Genomic DNA, 12,069 nt, shown 5'->3' with positions numbered 1-12,069 from the left:
TTCAACCATCTTTTACACAACGGTTTACTTGTCCAATATGCTCCTTTCCAAATGCGCTTGAACTTGTGGAGATAATACCGTGTTGTGAGAACGTTTTCTGGAGTAACGATTCATTTCTTGCTTTTCTTGGACATATTAGTCGCTCAAGTAAAATTGTATGCATTTCTTCGACTCGTATGACACGACAGTGTCAACTATGGTCGACGTCGTCATGTTAGTTAACTAGATTAGATATGCAAGATTAAGGATTAAATCTCTTTTAATGACTAAGATAGCCCTTAAAATAGTTGACAAGTTTTAATTGGTACTCCCACCCCTTTCCCTATCAGTACAGAGCTACATGCAAAAGGCTAAAAAAAATACTTTTACGTCACCGGCCGACAATAATCATCTCATCAAATATTCCCACGCCAACCTTATCTCAAGCTTGACCGCCGATGGAGCAAAGAGCTCGAGTCCTTCAACCGTGTATGGTTTTTTTGTGATGGCCGTGCCAAGTAGACTTGTATTGTGCGGACATATGCTGACTTTTGTGTTTCATAGATATGTATTTGTTAGAGCGGGTCAAGTAGACTTGTATTTATTCTTTTTTTGGTCAAGATGTATGTATTCGATATGGACAGCAAAATGATGTGGAAGCAGGGTTATGCTGATGGTGAAAGGAATGAAAAATCTACGTTCGGCATGTTTGCTCCCTGGAGCGAATGCTTGGGCACCATTCAAGTACATGTCACATACTCGCTCTGCAATGAAATATAAGTTCGCTTAGATCAGTAAAATAGCAGTGATATAAACTATCATATATTTTTTACAGAGGAAGTACATAATAACCTTATCACATTTTTTCTTCTGAAAGATAGTAGATGCGCGCTATTATAAAAAAACTCTTTCCTAGACTAACAAAAGACACGAAGTTGGACCCAATCAATCTAGCCTATCCAGAATAATTGATAATGAAGATAAAATATCTTGAGCCTTGATGCCACTAAGTTTCATTTTCTTGCATAGATGTCATAGTTTACTTTACAGTATTAATTTTAAACTAGTAAAGTGGCCCACTCACATGTGCGTGGAACAAATCTTAATCTTCTGTTAATTACATGTTGATTAAAACTATTTATCTCGTAAATTATAAAGCTAGTGATTTTTCCGTTTCTAATTCTTGTTTCTGTAATGATGATCATCATGGTGATTATTATTATTATTACCATAGAAAATGCCAGGACCTACAGCTATGTCAATGAAGGGGCATATGCATGGCAAATGCTGCCTATTACCAAAATGCTTAAATGTTGTGTGCACATGACAGGAGTGCTTTTGTAATGGTTGGCTGGAGGGCATTTAATTTTTGAAACATATAAATTTGAAAATGCATAATTTTTTTGAATTTATGTTTATTTTAGAAATACAAACGTAGATTACATAGATTATTGGAGCACCAGAGTAGAAGCGGAGCGAAGGCAAGAATCTTGGAAAGTAAAAATAATATCTACCTCTGTATTGATAGAACGTGCAAACGAGCTCGGAAATGGATAAAGCATGACATGGTGTCTTCATAGGACTCCAGATTGTACTACATTATTACTACTTAATTAATGAAGGAAGAAAGCTTGTTCACAAAGGAAAACATGTCTGTGATTATTCTAGTGTTATTAATCTGATCCGATGCACTTTGTTTCGGATATAAACAAATAAAATCGGATTGTTTTGCTTACAAAAGTGAGGAATAATTAATAGAAATAAGAAAAAAAATGAAACTCTCTGCAACTTCAGGTCTACTGAAGAATGAAGTCATAATGTTGCCTCCATGTGTACAGTTTTGATAATGGCAAAACAATTACTCTGCCTGATTTATGAATCAACCTACAACTTGTTGTTGTGCTATTATTGCACAACACCATGGTTTTGTATTTATTTGATACAGTTGTAAAGCAACATACATAGCTCTGAGAACAATTACTCACTGAAATGACACATATTTTTTTTAGTATGCCACATTGTTTATGCAATGCTGCTCTGAATATTTTGAGTCGAGGCTTCTCGTTCTGCTCCATGCTCCCCTATGAACTTGAGGTATGCATCTCTGATTGTGTGCATCTCCGCAGTTGCATCACTTGTCAGTTCTTGGTCACGAAGATGTTGCTTTGAGCAGGATATGCCAAGGCTCAAGACTGAAACCAAGAACTCCTGAATTCTAACACTTTTAGTGTTATTGTGTTGTCCGCTGTGCAACCACATTGTCATGTCAGCTATCTCCAAGGCTCTATCTGGAAGAGCATACTCGACACACTTGTGCAGATCCAATGAATCTCCAAACGTGCCTTCTGTTTGGCTTCTTCCCCTAAACATCTCAAGCAGTAATATGTTAAGACTATTAATATCACGAGCTGTTGAGACAGGAATGCCTCCCCAATACTCTGCAATTATGCACAGTTTTGTTCTTAGCATGGCATATACGAGCGGAAAGTAAAAAAATAAAATTAGAAGAGTTTTAGTCACCTGGAGCAACATAGCCTATGGAACCTCTAAGTCCAGTTGAGCCATATGAAGTCTGCCTCCCCTCACTTGTATTTTCTTGAAGGATCCTTGATATGCCAAAGTCTCCAACTCATGCGCTCATGTCTTCAGCAAGAACAATGTTGCTTGGCTTAAGATCACAGTGATTACGAATGGTTGACAGTAGTTGTGCAAATATTCTACTGCGTCCACAATATCGACAGCAATGTCAAGCCTCTGGGCAAGGCTGGGTGTGTTGTTTATTGTTGGTTGTTATGATTTTGGATGAAGCCAACCATCCAAGTTACCATTGGGCATGAACTTAAGGAACAACGCCTTGTATTCTTGACCTTGGTGGTTCATGCTCGAACAAGAAGTAATGATCTTAATGAGAGAACGGTGTCGTATCCTTCTCATGGCCTCACATTCAGCCTCAAAACTCTTGGCATACCTTGATTTACCGAGATTAAACACCTTGACAGCCAATGTTGTTTCTTCAGTGTCCGAAACACACTTATAAACTGCACCATAACTTCCTCTCCCAAGCAAGTTGGCTTCTGAAAACTCGTTAGTTCCTCTCAATAATGCATGATAGTGGATTCTCTTGTAATGGTCACCATCAATCGAATGTTGGGCTCATGTCTTCTGGATTGGTTTCAGCTTCTTGCAAGATATCCAACCAAAAAGAATAACTGAAAGTGAGAGCACGATTGCTCCAGCTATTGCTAGAGAAATTACAAGAGACTTTGGAAGCTTTCTTTTGTTCTTGATTAAGTCACTTGTGGGGCATGCAGCCAAATGAAGTTGAGGTGTACCACCACACAAATTGACATTCCCAGCAACCGCTAAGTAAGTAATGTTTCTGAAAACACCTTCATGTGGCATCTCGCCTTGCAAATTATTTTAGGATATATCCAATTCAGATAATGATGTCAAATTCTATAGAACTAATGGGATTGACGCTGGCAAATTGTTGTGTGCTAGGTACAATCCCTGCAGGTTTCGAATGCTACCAAGGGCTTCTGGAATATTACCAGAGACCTTATTCATGGCCAGGTTCAGTATATCGAGACCCTTTATATTTGCCAGTGACTGAGGTACGCTTCCCTCAAAGGAATTGCTGTCCAAGAATAGTCGCTCCAAAACTATACAATTTTTAATACCGTTGGGTATCTTGCCAGACAACCGGTTTCCTGATAGAATCAGTCGGTTAAGATTTACCAAACTACTGACTTTATCGGGAATGGGTCCAGAAAGGGAATTGTATGACAAGTCCAAATACCAATTAAGGCTAGATAATTTGAAAATCTCTCTGGGTATTGAACTGATAAGCTTAGTTCCTTGACAAATCAAGCACAAAGAGGTTTTTCAACTCCCCAGGGCTTGCCGGAATCGGTCCCTCCAATTTGCTATAGTATGCATCAAGCCTATTTAACTGTGAAAGGTTCCCTAGTGATGGAGGTATGAGACCAGACAAGCTATTATTATACAATGATAGCTCTATCATGTTTTCCAGCTTGCCAATGCTCTCTATAATCACTCCGTATATGGAAGTATTTACTATTGCGAGTACTTCCAGACCAACAAGATTACCGATGTTGGTAGGAATACTCCCGGGGACCCTATTGTCCACTAAGTATAACTGCTGGAGAGTCGTTGAGAGGTTCACAATTGAACCCGGTAGTTGACCCCCAAAAGAATTTTTGCCTAGTACCAATCGCCTTAGTTGGCTGCAGTTTGCCAAAGAAGTAATGAATTCCCAGCCTTTGTTTTCATTTGCTTCAAGCTTATTGTGAGCCACGTTCAGAAGTTGGAGAGCTCTGAGCCTCCCCAAAGTGGGTGGCACATACCCACTAAATCTATTTTCAAAGAGTCGTACTTCTGTGAGCTCAGACATATTGGATAGTGATGAAGGGAGAACTCCAGTGAAGTGATTAGAAGATAAGCTTAGACTTCCCAACTTGGGGAACTTGTTTCCAATATCATTTGGAATGCTTCCGTGCAACATATTATACCCTACATCAAATAATTCCAGCGATGACAACCAGTTGTAGAGAGAAGGTGAGAGCATACCAGTGAGGAGTGTTAGACTGTATACCCTTTGTATTTACACGTGTATATTCTAACGTTGTATTCCACCCATTATATATATATATATATATGATAGGCCATCCCTGGAGGGTTGTGCCGGTTCCCTCAAACCTATTATCTTACATGGTATCACGCTAGGTTACGTTCGCTTCCGCTAAACCCTAAAACCTGTACCGCCGTCGCCGTCATCACAGCCACCGCTCCTGATCGCGCCGCCGCCATGTCGAGTGCCGCCACGTCTGGCTCCACCACCGTGGGGTTCCTGCCGGCCCCCCTCGTGGCGCTGCTGTCCCTCCCGCTGGACACCGCCGCTGTGCCGCCCCCGCTCGGGACCCGGAGTGTTGGCTCCTTCTTCTCGACTCCTCCAGCGTCCTCGTCGTTCGGGCGCGAGCTCGCGGTGCACACTGCTGCTGCGTCGCCCGCCTCTTCTGCTACGGGTGCTATCCCGTCGCTACCGCCGGTGACGCCCGAGTCCGCCATGATGGCAGGGCTGGCGGCATCGGGCCCGGCTGCAGCGCCATCTGCCCCAGCGCCCTTAGTTCCTCCGGCCGCATCCCTGGTCACGCTGACGGCCTCTATGGTGCCCTCACCCCAGGCCGTCTCCTCGATGGGATCGCCGCCGCCGCCGTTTCACTTCGGCCAACTCATCACCATCAAGTTGTCGTCGGACAACTACATCTTCTGGCGTGCGCATGTTCTTCCGCTCCTTGGGAGCCATTACCTGCTTGGCTACGTCGACGGCTCTCTCCCTTGCCCCCCCCCCCCCCCCCGCGCGCTAGTGGACAGCGTGCACGGTCCGGTCTACAATCCAGCCCACCGTGTTTGGACGGGGCAGGATCAGGCGAACCTCTCCTCCATCCAGGGGCCGCTCTCTCCGGCTGTCGCCGGGCTTGTTGTCTTCTCCAAGACGTCTCATGAGGCCTGGACCATCCTTGAGCGCTGGTTTGCGGCGCAGTCTCAGGCTCGTGTCTCTACGCTCCGTCGTCAGCTTGGCGAGTGCGAGAAGCTTGACTCCACAGCCACGGAGTTCTACAACAAGGTCAAGGGCCTTGCTGACACGCTGGCCTCCATTGGACAGCCGCTCACCGACTCCGAGTTCAACTCCTTCATCGTCAACGGGCTCGACGAGGAGTATGATGCTTTGGTTGAGATCATCAACGAGCGGGGCAACTCGACTCCCATGCTGGCACCTGAGGTCTACTCCCGCCTTCTCATCGAGCAGCGTGTCGAGGCACGCCGCTCCAAAGCCAGTCAAGGCTCCCTCTCCACGAACGCCGCCACTAAGGGTGGCCGCAGCTCGTCCAAGGGGCCACCCCCGGCTTCGTCATCTTCGGCTCCCCCCGCGTCCGCAACCCTACCAGGGGCCGGTGGTTGACGTGTGTGTCAGTTGTGTGGCATTGAGGGGAATTGGTCCTCCAAGTGTCAAAAACGTTTTCAGCGGAGTTTTCTTGGTCTTGGCAATGACGGCAAGGACACACGCAACTTTGCCCGTCAGGTTGCCATGGCTGATCGTCCGGCGCCGCCGAAGCAACAAGGACAACAAGGACACACCCAGTCCTACTCCATCGATCCTCACTGGTACATCGACTCTGGGGCGACGGAGCACCTGACGAGCGAGATGGGGAAGCTTCACACTCGTGAACCCTATCATGGCTCCGACAAGATCCACACCGCCAATGGAGCAGGTATGCACATGTCTCATATTGGTCAAGCATCTCTTCTCACTAGACATGCCAATAGGAGTCTTTAGCTTCGCAATGTTCTTAGAGTTCCATCTGTGACGCGTAATCTTCTTTCAGTTCCTAAACTCACACGTGATAATAATGTGCTTTGTGAATTCCATCCTTTTGATCTTTTTATTAAGGATCGGGGCACGAGGGACATTCTTCTTAGTGGGCGGCTGTGCCAGGGCCTCTACCATCTGGAGCATCATGGCGTCGCTCACGTTTTCAGTGGAGTTCGGGTATCTCCGTCACAGTGGCATGCTCGTCTTGGTCACCCGGCCACACCTATTGTCCGTCATGTTTTGCATCGTCATGAGCTTACTAGCTTGTCAGCAGAGGAAGAGTCACCAACTTCCTTTTTCAGATTTCAGTCGTGAGGTGAAACATCCTTTAGAACTTGTGTTTTCAGATGTATGGGGTCCTGCTCAGACTTCTGTCAGTGGTCACAGTTATTATATCAGTTTCATTGATGCTTATAGTCGCTTTACCTGGCTTTATCTTATTAAACGTAAATCTGATGTGTTTGACATTTTTGTCCAGTTTCAAAAACATGTTGAACGCCTTCTCAAGCAAAAAAATTGTTCATGTCCAGTCGGACTGGGGGCGAGTATCGCAACCTCGACTCCTTCTTTCAGTCGCTTGGAATCGCTCACCGTTTAGCATGTCCACATACACATCAGCAGAATGGTTCAATAGAATGTAAGCATCGTCACATTGTTGAAGCTGGTCTTACTCTTTTGGCCCATGCATCTGTTCCGTTTCGGTTTTGGAGTGATGCTTTCACCACTGCATGTTTTCTCATAAACCGTACTCCCACTCGTGTTTTGAACATGAAGACTCCCATTGAGGTTCTCCTTAATGGACAACCCGATTACACCATCTTCAAGGTTTTTGGGTGCGCTTGCTGGCCGCATCTCCGTCCATATAACAAGCGCAACCTTGAGTTTCGTTCCAAGAAGTGTGTCTTTCTTGGCTATAGCTCTGTTCATAAAGGTTACAAATGTCTTCATATTCCCACCAATCGTGTCTATATATCTCGGGACGTCGTGTTTGATGAGCATGTTTTTCCCTTCGCCAACCTTCCTGTGTCCACCGCTGAACCACCATCCATGCATTCATCCTCTATTGCTTCTGACCAATTTGATGATGTTGCATACTCTCCTATATTGCTGCCTAACCATGGTGCAGGCACTGGACGTGGGGCTCATTTGGAAATTTTAGAGGTGCCATCGCCTCTCTCGTCGTCATCGCCTTCCTCGTCGGCACCACAAGTCGTGCACGATGATCCTATGGCGTCCTTGCATGGCCTCGGTACCCGTGCCCATGCAGGACCGGTTGATGCCCCGGCGCTCTCTCCCACTTCGCCGCCTATTCGGCCCGCGATGCCGGCCATGCCAACAACGCCTGCGCCGGTCTCGCCCGTCCCTGCCTCGTCGCCAACGATGACTGGGCCGGCCTCACCCGTCCTCGATTCGCCGCCCACGGCGACTGGGCCGGCCTCGCCCATCCTCGCCTCGCCGTCCACGGCGACTGGGCCGGCCTCGCCCGCCCTTGCTTCGCCTACGGCGTATGGGCCTCTGTCACCTGGGCCGGCCTCTCCTGGGCTGTCTTCAACACCATGTCACCCGGGGTCTCCTGGCACTGGGATGCCTTCATCACCTTCGCCCGGTTCTGCTACTGCTGGCTCCTCTGGCGCTGCTCCATCGTCATCCTCGACTTTGCTGGCTCCTGTTGCTGCTCTGCGCCCTCATACACGCAGTCGCAGTAGTATTGTTCAGCCTAAGTAGCGTCATGATGGCACTGTTGCGTGGTTGGCTGCATGCATGACTGCAGCGCTTGCGGATCCCTCCTCCGAGCCGCGCACGTATCAAGCTGCTATGCGCATTCCTCATTGGAGAGAGGCCATGGAGCAAGAGTATCAAGCTGTTCTTCGCAATAAGACATGGACCCTTGTCCCTCCACCATCACGGGTTAATGTCATTGATTCTAAGTGGATTTTCAAAGTGAAGAAGCATTCTGATGGGTCCATTGAGCGCTACAAAGCTCGTCTTGTTGCTCGTGGTTTTCGACAGCGCTATGGTTTTGACTATGAAGACACCTTCAGTCCAGTGGTCAAGCCTACTACCATCAGGCTTCTTCTCTCTCTTGCAGTTACTCGAGGTTGGTTTCTTCGTCAACTGGATGTACAAAATGCCTTTCTCCATGGTGTGTTGGAGGCAGAGGTTTATATGCGCCAGCCTCCGGGTTTATCTGATCCAGATTGTCCTCATCATCTCTGTCGTCTGTCCAAGATGCTTTTTGGTCTGAAGCAAGCTCCCCGTGCTTGGCATGCTCGTCTTGGCATGGCTCTACGTGCTCCTGGTTTTGCATCGTCGACTGCTAACTCCTCACTGTTTCTTCTACAGAGGCCTGAGGTTACTATGTACTTGTTGGTCTATGTGGATGATATTATTCTTGTCAGCTCCTCTCAGTCGGCTACTACAGCTCTTGTCTGCTCGCTTGGTACTGATTTTGCGGTCAAGGATCTTGGGAAACTTCACTACTTCCTTGGTGTGGAGGTTACTTCTCAGGCTGATGGTCTTGTTATGATGCAGAAGAAGTACTCGTTGGATTTGTTGCAGCGAGCTGGTATGCTTAAGTGCAAACCGACGACTACACCCATGTCTACCACTGATAAGATCACTGCTGTTGATGGTGAGCTTCTGTCTTCTGCTGATGCAATGGAGTACAGGAGTATTGTCGGTGGTCTTCGGTACTTGACGATCACACAACCGGACATCTCTTTTGCTGTCAACCGAGTTTGCCAGTATCTGCAGTCACCCCGTGATACTCATTGGTCTGCTGTTAAGCGCATTTTGCGCTACATTCGGTTCATGGTGTCTCATGGCTTGCATATTCGGCCGACCTCCTCTGGATGTCTCTCGGCGTATTCTGATGCGGATTGGGCTGGTAGTCCGGATGACAGGCGATCTACGGGGGGTTATGCTGTGTTCTTTGGCTCTAATTTGATCGCCTGGAGTGCTCGGAAACAGGCCACTGTCTCACGTAGCAGTACTGAAGCTGAGTATAAGGCTGTGGCCAATGCGACTACGGAGATTATCTGGGTACAGTCGTTGCTTCGGGAATTGGGTATATCCCAATCACAGTCTCCTGTTCTTTGGTGTGATAATATCGGTGCTACATACCTCTCTGCAAATCCGGTATTCCATGCCCGAACGAAACACATCGAAGTTGACTATCACTTTGTGCGTGAACGCGTCGCACAGAAGCAACTACAGATCAAGTTCATCTCTTCCAAGGATCAACTTGCAGACATCTTCACCAAGCCATTGCCTCTACCACAGTTTGAGGCTTGTCGGCGCAATCTTACCATTCTAGATTCTTTAGGAAGTGGCTAAGATTGAGGGAGGGTGTTAGACCGTATACCCTCTGTATTTACACGTGTATATTGTAACGTTGTATTCCACCCATTATATATACTAGTCATCTACCCGTGCGGCTGCACGGGCTAGAAATTTCTCTATCTAACATTGTTGTATAAATTCATTTGTCATATCAACACTTTTGGATAGCTATACTTGTTGGTCAAACACATCATGTGTCCTATAGTAGATGAGGAGAAGTGTAGAGACACCCTAATATGTTTCTATCGGTTGTACCTTTCTTGACTTGATGAGCTATTGAGTTTTGAAATAATTGGTACATATACCTGGTCAAATCTTACAAAAATTATAAATCAACTACAATTTGGAAGCTATTAGGGACAGATATTCTTTTCATTTTTGATTTATTTTATGTCGGTCATGTTTCTTTTCTTTCAAAAGGAATGAAAAAAAATCATTCACGTTTTTAAAAGGAATAACTGGACGTGGTTTTTTTAATTTCATTTTTCTCATGGGAACATGCATGTGGTCGAAAAACATTTAGGCATACTTTTTCTAAGCGTGAGGTTTTGGCGAGCAATTATTTGTACGGGACTTCAATTTGTTTTTTGTCAAGAGAGCATACACGTGGTTTTTATTTTGGTGATATTTAGAACATGGACTCTTTTTCTAGCATTGGGCCTAAGGACGTTTCATTAATGTGTATCTTTATTTGATAACATATCTTCTTTTTTCTTTATGAACGGAGAAGGCAAATGGATTTTTCTTTGGTTGGTACTTGAACGTGGGCATGCAGGACAATTTTCCGTGCATGTGGGTTTAATCCTTTTTCATACTTTTGGTACGTGTCGTTTTTTCCATTAAAATTGTATATAGCATGGCCGCCTAACTAAGCTTGACCATTAAATTTGAATACAATACGTTTATGATTAATTACGATCTTTTGGAGCCTGAAAATTAATGTATATTTTTCTACTTTTTTATTACCTTAAGTGATTCTTGTAATAAAATTCCTGGTTTATGTTTTTTTACGTATTATTTAATTTTTTTCCAGGAAACCAAGAGCGACTCAAGGGAAGAAGTCTCCCATACGTGGTAGCATAGGACACTCAGATTTTTGTTATTTAAAGAAAGATTTTCTTTTTTTAATGAAACGGAGAGAGTCCCATGGGACTAAGAATCCCGTACGTGGAGTAATATGAGACAACATGTCTTATCTTTCATCTGAAGGCAACAGATACATTATAAATTAATCCAATGGTCAATATTATTTAATTCTAAGGATTAATGTGGTGCCTCGTATGGTGCCTCCAATTAGTAAATATAAGATATAAGATATAAAATATATGTGATAGGTCACCCCTAGAGGATTATGCCGATTCTCCCAAACCTATTGTCTAACAAGAAGGTTTCCGAAGAGACTGAATTGCCCCATGCTCTGGAAGCTTCCCGGAGCCGGTGGGATTTAGCCAGTAAGCTCGTTATTGGAGGAGGAATTGTAGATAGGACAGATTGGCCAGTGATGCAGGGATAGTCCCTCTGAAGGTATTGCTACTCACCTCCATCACTTCCAGGGACATGAGCATCTCACCGAGCTCAGCTGGAATGCCCCCATCAAGTGTGTTGTTGCACAATCCCATTGTGGTCAAGCTAGTGCAGGAGCTTAGATTTATCAGGATTGCGCCGGAGAAGGAGTTGTCGTGATGGAGGCGGCCGAGACTTGCGGGAATGTCTCGTAGTTTTAAATAGCCGGCTATAGCCTTTTCAGCAGGGTGCCGTTAAATGGTCGCCTTCACAAATAGCCCGCTATAGCTGATTTGAAGGTCCGCCGCTATTTTCCATAGCCTGCTATTTAAAACATTGGAATGTCCCCGTGGAGCAAGTTGGAGCGCAGGTCGAGCGTCCGCAGGAATGTCAGGTTCCCGATGGTTGGGGAGATTGCTCCAGCGAGCCCGGTGCTGCTTCAATCTCAGCGCCACCACCCGTGTTGGCCTCCGGTGGCTGCACGTGACGCCTTCTCAGGCCAGTGAGACACCATCACTGGCCTGAGCTTTGAAAGCAAGCAACGTGGCCTTGTCGCTGGTGGTTACCATGTCGATCGACAGGATGGCCAGAAATGAGCATAGCAAACTCATCACCCCCTTTGCCATCACCATGCCCCTCTTTGTATGTCATGTTGCTCCAGATTTTCTTATTGGGGTCAGATAATTGAAACTCCTACCAACATAAATATGTGGCTCCTCGATACATACAATTTTATGGCAGCACGTACCCAACACAAACCTTGGAAACCCCAGCGTGTACACTACAACAACATTACTTGTGTGGAAATACACTAACAAAATATGTACTTCATATAAAGATGATAGGCACAA

General features: G+C 45.7%; 1 pseudogene; it reads right to left on the bottom strand.

Annotated features, from left to right (window-relative positions):
* Positions 1–533: 533 nt before the first annotated feature.
* Positions 534–11,844, bottom strand: LOC109767929 (receptor kinase-like protein Xa21; annotated as a pseudogene).
* Positions 11,845–12,069: the final 225 nt, after the last annotated feature.

This window comes from Aegilops tauschii, chromosome 6 (genome assembly GCF_002575655.3).
Source record: "Aegilops tauschii subsp. strangulata cultivar AL8/78 chromosome 6, Aet v6.0, whole genome shotgun sequence".
NCBI lineage: Eukaryota > Viridiplantae > Streptophyta > Magnoliopsida > Poales > Poaceae > Aegilops > Aegilops tauschii.
Note: the sequence above shows the minus strand (reverse complement) of the source record. Positions and strands in the feature narration are given on the sequence as shown.